Source organism: Rutilus rutilus (assembly GCF_951802725.1).
Source record: "Rutilus rutilus genome assembly, chromosome: 2".
NCBI classification, from domain to species: domain Eukaryota; kingdom Metazoa; phylum Chordata; class Actinopteri; order Cypriniformes; family Leuciscidae; genus Rutilus; species Rutilus rutilus.
Window position 1 is genome coordinate 15,731,580 of NC_140210.1, and position 8,788 is coordinate 15,740,367.

Genomic DNA, 8,788 nt, shown 5'->3' on the forward strand with positions numbered 1-8,788 from the left:
TAGCCCAGCTGAATGGTGCACTGGTGTTCACAAAGCTGGATGCACGTTGTAGGTTTTGGCAGATACCCTTAGCACAGGAGAGCAGGGAGGTCACAACATTTATCACCCCCTTTGGCCGATTTTGTTTTAATGTTCTGCCTTTCGGAATTAACTCAGGGCAAGAACACTTCCAGAGACGCATGTCCCAGCTCTTAGAGGGGCTAAGCGGAGTGATATGCCATGCAGATGATATCCTCATATGTGGAGAGAATAGGGCCCAACACGATGAATGGCTCACAGCTGTTTTGACACGTCTCCAGGAGGCGGGTCTAACACTAAATGAAAAGTGCACCTTTGCACAGCCTGAAGTCCTGTTTGTGGGGCACAAAATCAGGGCGGGAGCCATTGAACCTGACCCCGGGAAAATCAGAGCTATCACAGACATGCCCATCCCACAGAATACAGTAGATGTTAGGCGTTTTTTGAAGCCTTTCTGAAACAGAGCAACGTTATGCCCAGGTTGAAAAGGAGGCATTGGCCATCACCTGGGCATGTGAAAGGTTGAGTTCATACCTCATAGGCCTACCATTCACGATAGAGACAGACCATAAACCACTACTGGCCTTGTTGGGGACAAAAGCGTTGGATGACTTACTGTACCTCCCAGAGTTCAGCGATTCCGTCTCAGACTGCTGAGGTTCACGTACAAGATAATTTACGTGCCAGGGAAAGCTCTCATCACAGCAGACACACTCTCCAGGGCCCCGGTGAGACGGCCACTGACCGAAGAAGAGGCACAACTGGAAGGGGAAGTGCAGGTCTTCATCAATATGATACGCGAAAACTTACCTGCACCCCAGTCTAAACTTCAACAGATAACTGAGCACCAACAGCGGGATTCTATCTGTAGCCAGCTGATGTCATAGTGCAAGAGAGGGAGGCCACGGCAAGAAGAGCTGTCCCAGCAACTGAAACCCTATTGGGTCCACCACAGTATGCTACACATGAATGGTGACCTTCTGATGAAAGGACAACGGATTGTTATACCAGAGACATTACAGAAGGAAATGCTGTCCAGACTACACGAGGGACATATGGGGACAACCAAATGCAGGCTGAGGGCCCAGCAGTCACTGTGGTGGCTGGGACTGGGTGCTTAAATCATAAGAATGGTGGCCCAGTGTGAGGTGTGTGCTAAAAACCAACCACTTCACCCAGAACCAATGATACCCTCAGAGCTGCCACAGCGGCCCTGGCAGAAAGTAGGAGCTGATATGTTTTATTGGGAAAATGACTCTTACTTATTGTTAGTAGACTACTATTCTCGATACATTGAAGTAATTAAAACCCCAATAACCACATCAGCAGGAGTTATCAATGGCTTAAATCCATTTTTTGCTAGACATGGGGTTCCTGAAGTACTAATAACTGATAATGGCCCTCAGTTTTCTTCAGGCACTTTCTCCTCATTTGCCACGGACTATGATTTCAGACATGTGACCAGCAGCCCATACTTTGCACAGAGCAATGGAGAGGCAGAGAGGGCTATGAAGACTGTCAAGGGCCTATTGAAGAAAAATGCTGACCCATACAGGGCTCTGTTGGCCTACAGAGTCACACCGCTGCATCACGGACCATCGCCAGCAGAACTCCTGATGGGCAGGAGACTGCGCTCACCATTGCCAGTCTCACCTGTTCAACTCAAACCTCAATGGCCAAACAGGAAAGCCTTTGCAGACAAGGACAAACAACTGAAACACACACAGACAGTTGACTTTAATCACAGACACAAAGCTACTGTGAGACCGGAGCTAAAAGCAGGTCAGCGAGTCTGGATCACAAATACAAAAGAATCGGCCACAGTGATTAGAAAAGCAGACACTCATGACATGATGACGAGGAAGTATCAGCAAAGGATTATTTGATTTCTAGCCCTTGCATTAGCGTTACTACTAGATATATTTATGGAGATGAGAAATAAAAACCCGCCCTGTACAGCAATGATCAGCTGTTCGGCCAAGCTTTCAATGTTGTTATGGAAAGGCAGAAGCTGATTGGTTGGTTTTTGTCACATGACCTGTTGAGATGAGATGCTGTGCGCATGCGGCATTCTGAAAAGTTGAGATGTTTTCAACCGACAAATAGTAGGCCTATATTAAAAATAAATAGACATATAAGACTGTTTATTCACATAAACATAAAATATAAAGTTTAATAAAGCCAACATTTAAAAAAATTTGGGCAGTTTATTTTTTCTTTATCCATTTGAAAATCTTGTTAAAATATAAACTCGTAGGGGCAACAAATGAACTTCCGACTTCAGACGGTTGGTCTGGGAACGCCCCCGGGAACGCCCCGTCATGATGTGAATTCCTGTAATCCTATAAGATTTCTATAGTAGTGTATAATACTTATGTGATGTTCTGTAATACCTCTATAGTACTTCTATAGTATGTCCCAAAATACTATAGGATTACTATAATATTTTGTCCCAAAATACTACAAGATTCCTATAATGTTAGTTACAGGAGGGATGTCTCATTCACATTAGCATTATCAGCTGAAGGCTCATGACGCGAGCCTTGAACCTATGGAGTAGACTGCAGTCTGTGAGTTACTAGAGGACTTTAGGGATAACTGTCAGCACAGTCCCTCGGCAACTTCGTACTCTACTGATCACCGTTTTACAGAAGGATTAATAGTTTGGAGTGAAGCATACGTACAATTGGTAAGTGACAAGGTTTTATGGAGTTATAGTATGCAACATATACGAAAGTTACTGCTACAGCTGCCATGATGTCTTACCTGGAGATTCAACCAGATAAATATATCTGGAAACGACACCTCCGGCCATTTGGTTGGGTCATTGACCCAGTTTTTAATTAAATAAGGGCTATCATAACCTATTGCAGTTAATTTTACATTGTACCGTTGCCGGTCGGCAGGCGTCAATGACTCGCAATAGGCTCTATGCACGATCGCTTCCGCGTTTTGTCTCAGCCCGCTCAGTTACATCTGGTGCTGCGTCGGAAATCGTTTTTGCATTCGGTGGAGATAATGGTAAATTACACTCGCTGTTTACAAGAACTTCCAGCGGTTAACGATGTTATGAATGATGTTAACAATATTGTGAGGCAGTTAGCTGTCACACCTAAGAGTAAGAAAGAGAAGGGCTTTAAATTATATATTTCGAGCTACATTGACAACTTTGAGAGTGAATATTCTCTCATATCATGCGAAATCCGACTAGCGAATCAGTTTCTAAAATCGTTGTCTCCGTTTCTGAGAAAATTAATTTTAAGAAAGTTTTGGTGCTAGTACACTTCGCCATAGAACGTGCTATGCGGAAGTAAAGACGCTGGCTGAGATTCTACCGGAAATACGTCAGCAGTATTCGTGCATAGAGCGTATACCACATTTTTGTCATTCAAATACACACGATGTTCGCAGTGTTTTCCCCCACGCCGACTCCACCCTCGCCACGCCCCCAACTATGACTAGATGCCGACTGTATTACGTCACGATCTTTTCACGCAGCGTTGCATTCCGGTAAGACGCTGCCATTTTAGGTGGTTATGCTATCCGTTGCCATGGTTACTTTGACAGTGAGACCGAGAGAAATAGCGAAAGAAAGAGTATATTGATTATTATATTATTAAAATAAACGATACATAGCTTACATGTCGCATTAAACTGGCATATTTTGGAATGTTGTGGGCAATTATTTTGCAAGTAGTTTAATCTTGTCTTGCCTGGATCTTTGGTGTAAACTCGTGAACATGAACATGAACACCTGAACGCCACCCTTTCAAAAATCTTGATTCCAACGCCCCCGTTGTTCTCTGAACACCCCGTTGAGAACCACTAGAATCACCCTATTCTTCCCTCCAGTTGTATACATGCTTTCTACCAGCAGGGGCTAACAGGGCCCTTTTACTGTTTGTACACAATGATGACGTAGCAACGTATGCGCGCGCATATTGGCAACGGAAGTATGGCGAGAATCAGCAGCGTGTCGCTGCAGACGCGAGCATTTTTTATTATATCCTCGCTCCAATCAACACGTTTAATCGCCTGCAGCCACAGGCGCCACCGGTTCTTCTGAAACGGCCGTGATCCTGTCGGAATCCTATAAAACTTAAGCCCCTTGGTGGAATATCCCATAAGAAATTTTACCATGGTATTTGTACCATGGTACAAATACCATGGTACTAGTACCCCGGTATTTTTGACAGTACCATGGTACATGCACCATGGTATATTGATGGCACCATGGTACATAAACCATGGTATTTTTAATAGTACAATGGGACGTGTACCATGGTATGTACCATGGTGCATGTACCATGGTATATTGATGGCACCATGGTACATAAACCATGGTATTTTTAATAGTACAATGGGACGTGTACCATGGTATTTGTACCATAACTACAACTGTCAAATGTACATGAATTTAAATATTTAGCTCAGGGCCTCAGGCAAATAAAAAGACAGTAAACTAAAAATTGTTTTTCCCATTTTTTTTTTTTTTATGATCTTGGCCGCATTTGACAACTTCTGGGGAATGAATCCCTTAATTTCAGCATCCGACTTTTCTGGGAAGACAGATTTAACTTCACCTAAAGAGAGAAAAGAAGGGAAGGAAAGGGGAACAGACACGTTACAGATAGATGCATAGACATTAAGTACAAACAGGTACATATACAGGGGCGTCATGCAAGCCAAAATTCTGGGGGGGCACAATCTGAGACGTTGCAATTGTTTTCTGACGGGTGATATGGATCATGTTAGGAGGGGTCAGGGGGTTTCTCCCCCTGAAAATGTTTAAATTCTGGCTGCTAAACATACCATTTCAATGCAGTTTGGGAGGGACAGAAATACCTTAACGGAGCTAGCAGCAACCCTCCTCTATCTGAGGACTAAGTTAAAGTATCTATTTTGTAAGTTTATGTAAAAGACAGGTTGATGAAAGAACTGTAAGCTCAAATTCAAAAGCTTTTGAAGTCTACTTCATTAAAGCATGTTTACACACACACACTTACTGTACACTTAGGCCTACTACACATGATTTTAAAAACAGTACCATTGCAGTTTTTATGTTATGATTTTAAATTGGTATGTGACCTAAGAACGATCTTACATTAAAGGTACATAAAGGTGCTGAGGTCTGACTTTGTGGTGCTCTGAAATTAAGTTATTTTAATATTTACTATGGCTTTGTATGGCAGTAACGTTAGCCTAGTTTACGGTTAGACTAGGCTAGCTATCAATAACGTTACACTGACACAACTTAAGTTAATGCTCTGAATTCGCAGCTAATATCAAATGCATCCATACCTTTTTGATCAAGTAAAAATTTCCAGGTCAACCACAAATAATCCCACTACCTTTTAATATCATCCGATAACTAATTCAATGCCGATTTGTTGCTTTGCCCACTTACCACTTCAAGACCATCTGTAAAACATTGCCAGCTCAACGTGCGAGACGAGTGAGTTGCTTGAACATACACAGCAAAGATTCTAGAGCGCTACGATTTGATATACACAGACACCATATTAGGAAAAAGGGGCGGGCGGGCTGATGCTGACCGATTTATTACACATCCAGAAGAATACATTTGAGTCGTTATAGTTGTGACAAAAAAATTATCAGGGAGGAAAAATCTGAGGGGGCACATGCCCCCTCACTTTGAATGGGCATGACGCCACTGTACATATACATACACAGATATTACAGATACAATGACAAACTATTGAGAGTGAAAGAGTAACAGTAAGGGCAACACATACCCACGCCTGCTTTGCAAAATACCTGGTTACCTTAATTTCTTAAGTCTGTATGGCTCACTCAATGTTTTCTAATGTTTTCTAATGTTGTGAAATGATACAACACTACACTGTGCGGCAGGCATTTGTCACTCTTTACGGACGGTACATTACTGACTGTCACTGAAGAACAAATACTTACCAACAATCTTTTTAACATCTTCAGTGGGGAGTGATGGTCGTGTCTCCCCGTTGCATGATGACCCCAAGCCCAGTCACACTGTGAGATGCCATCAGATCGTTTATATATATGGCTGGTGTGACCTTGTTGCAGCGGTCCCTGATTGCCTGTGGAATATCCTAAGAACATAAATTGGTATCACATTGGGTCATATTACCAAAAGCTTGTTATGAAATAGTCGTGTTGGGGTTCAAAGGGCACAACTAAAATAATTTTGTTATCTTCCTATTTATCTCAGATTTCTATTTGCAGAAGTTCCCTGGTCCCACTTTATAGTATACTTCTGTTATTAGTGAATATGACTTACCAGACAGACAGAACGGTCATCCACAGGCAGCTGTGTTCTGGAAGACTGCATACAGCATTTAAAAAGCACAGAAGAATGTATGTTAGCCTACTCACAAGAAACCAACAAGAAGACAGACAGACAAAACAATAGGGCTGTAATCAACAAAAGAAAATCTTGGTCGACTGAAGTCCTGAAATTTCTGACAGCGTTGCATCACGTGCACCTGCGCAATATCATATCAAATATAAATTTGCATTTGACTTTTTCCCCATTGACTATTTAAAAAAAAAATGCTGCCATGCTGTCGATGTCTTTGTTGGCATGATAGAAGAGGACTGATTATAAATTAAATGCTCTGACAATTAAATAAATAGTATACAGTGTGTGATTCAAAACATAGCTTACTATCAATTGTGCCAAGGTACTTGTATTCTTGTACTATCTCAATAGGTTGGCCATCAATGATAGTGAGGGGAAGAGGGGGGGCTCTGTTTCCTAAAATCAATAATTAATTCTTTAGTTTTGGATTTCCTACCAGTATTTCCTACTTCTCCAGCAGCATCTTTTTTTAGAAATGTTGAAGTCGTGGAGCTTTCCCTCTGTTATGGGTTATTTTGTTGCTGCTGAAATCACAGAACATTTTTTTTTATCAATATTTGCAAATATTAAACATGTTTATTACCACTGAGCTAACGTAGTTTCAAACAATTTTCTCACTAAATGTAAGTGACGTCACCGATTACATACGTTATGTTTAAAGTTACTTTGTGTAAAATAAATTAGCTCACTTCCAAGGAAAACATATACACATAAGAGGTGATTAAAAGCCCAAACTTTCATAAACAAAAGCTCAACCGAGTTAACGTTAACTTAACGTTAGTTTAAGTTAACGTTACCTCTGCTGAAAACGGTTGAGATGCTAACGGACTTTTTGACACAAAACCATGTCTATAAAAGTAAATATTCAACAGAAGCGTATCAATTACTGTACAAGTAAGAGAAGTGTCAAGAACAGTTGTGTGTATTATTCTTGTGATTTTAGACACTAATATCACTTGAAAGTAGTGAAAACAACAGCGAGAGAGGGAAACTTCCTGCTTACCAGTCGCAGTGGTCCAGCGCCGTTTCCATGGCAACTCTGCGCCGCGGCCGCTCCAGTGTTTGAAAGCGACATGAAAGTTCAAAGTTCACGCGCACGGCCATTGATTAAACCACGTCAAAATCATGCAGCATTTACAAACATCTAGAATTAGAACATTACTTAAATAAAAATCTCATTAATATTAAATTATGAATTTAAAACTGATTTTGGAGATCTATGACTCGTTCATAGACCAAATGGCCTACCCACACTACTGCAGTCACTCACAATAATAATTAAAATAAAATAAAAAATATTTGTTATAATATTTGTTGTTATTATTCATTAGTTATTTTTATTTTTGCTAAAGTATAAGCCTAACGTGTTAATTCCTCTTACCCCGGGCTTAAAGTAAAAAGATGTCTGTAGTCTGTACCATGCGACCATGCAAAGTACCATGGTAATTTTTGAGGTACCATGGTTATATCTGAGGTAGTATGTACCATGGTAATAATATCTGTACGGCAGAATGTACCATGGTTATATCTGAGGTACTGGGCATGTACCATGGTAAATCTGAGGTACCATACTATGTACCATAGTAACAGTATACAGTATATAGTACTTCAGATATTATCATGGTACCATGATAATATCTGGAGTACTATAAAGTATGTACCATGGTTATATCTGAGGTACTATGGTATGTACCATGGAAGGTACCATGGTAAATCTGAGGTACCATACTATGTACCATAGTAACATCTACAGTACCATGCAATGTACCATGGTACCATGATAATATCTGAAGTACTATATAGTATGTACCATGGTTATATGTAAGGTACCATGGTACTACCATGGTACTACTATGGTATACCATGGTATGTAGTACATCATGGTAAAATTTCTTATGGGTATCGACTAGTGCAACCGTAAACGCAACTACCAGACATTTTGATGCTGGGAAACCGTTTTGATAAACTTTTGGAGTTGCTAACACGTTAGAGCCAGTGGGGAACAGCACTTCCGTTGCCAAAATGCGCGCGCAACTATTTGATCACGTGGGCTGTAAAAGGGTATATACCAGGGCCAAAACCTTGACCCCAACAGACTGCTGCAATGATGGCATATTTTTGTTAGCATCACCCATCACCCTGGTCCCCTTAACAAAAACTAATTTTCCATTGGCTTTTAGATTTTAAGCAGTAAGCTCTGTGATAAACAAGTTTATGATTCTTACATGTTCTGATCAACAATCTTCACAAATGAACACAACTTTTGAATTTTGAAGCCTAAATAATCACCAGAAGTAAAAAGCTAGACGTAGACTATATCGAACAGTTGGTAAAAACAAATGCTACTATAAAATACAATAATAATTAATTTAAAAAAAATTTGATTATGATACTAGCTTGATAATTAAA

The 8,788-nt window shown here is 40.6% G+C and overlaps 1 long non-coding RNA gene across 1 annotated transcript; it reads right to left on the minus strand.

The window, feature by feature from the left end:
* Positions 1 to 4,494: 4,494 nt before the first annotated feature.
* On the minus strand, positions 4,495 to 7,627 carry LOC311281594. The gene is made up of 5 exons (XR_014625825.1): positions 7,383 to 7,627; positions 6,816 to 6,903; positions 6,299 to 6,343; positions 5,953 to 6,110; positions 4,495 to 4,601 (listed from the first exon to the last, which is right to left on the minus strand). It is a non-coding gene; the product is annotated as an uncharacterized lncRNA (long non-coding RNA).
* Between the last annotated feature and the right edge of the window lie 1,161 nt (positions 7,628 to 8,788).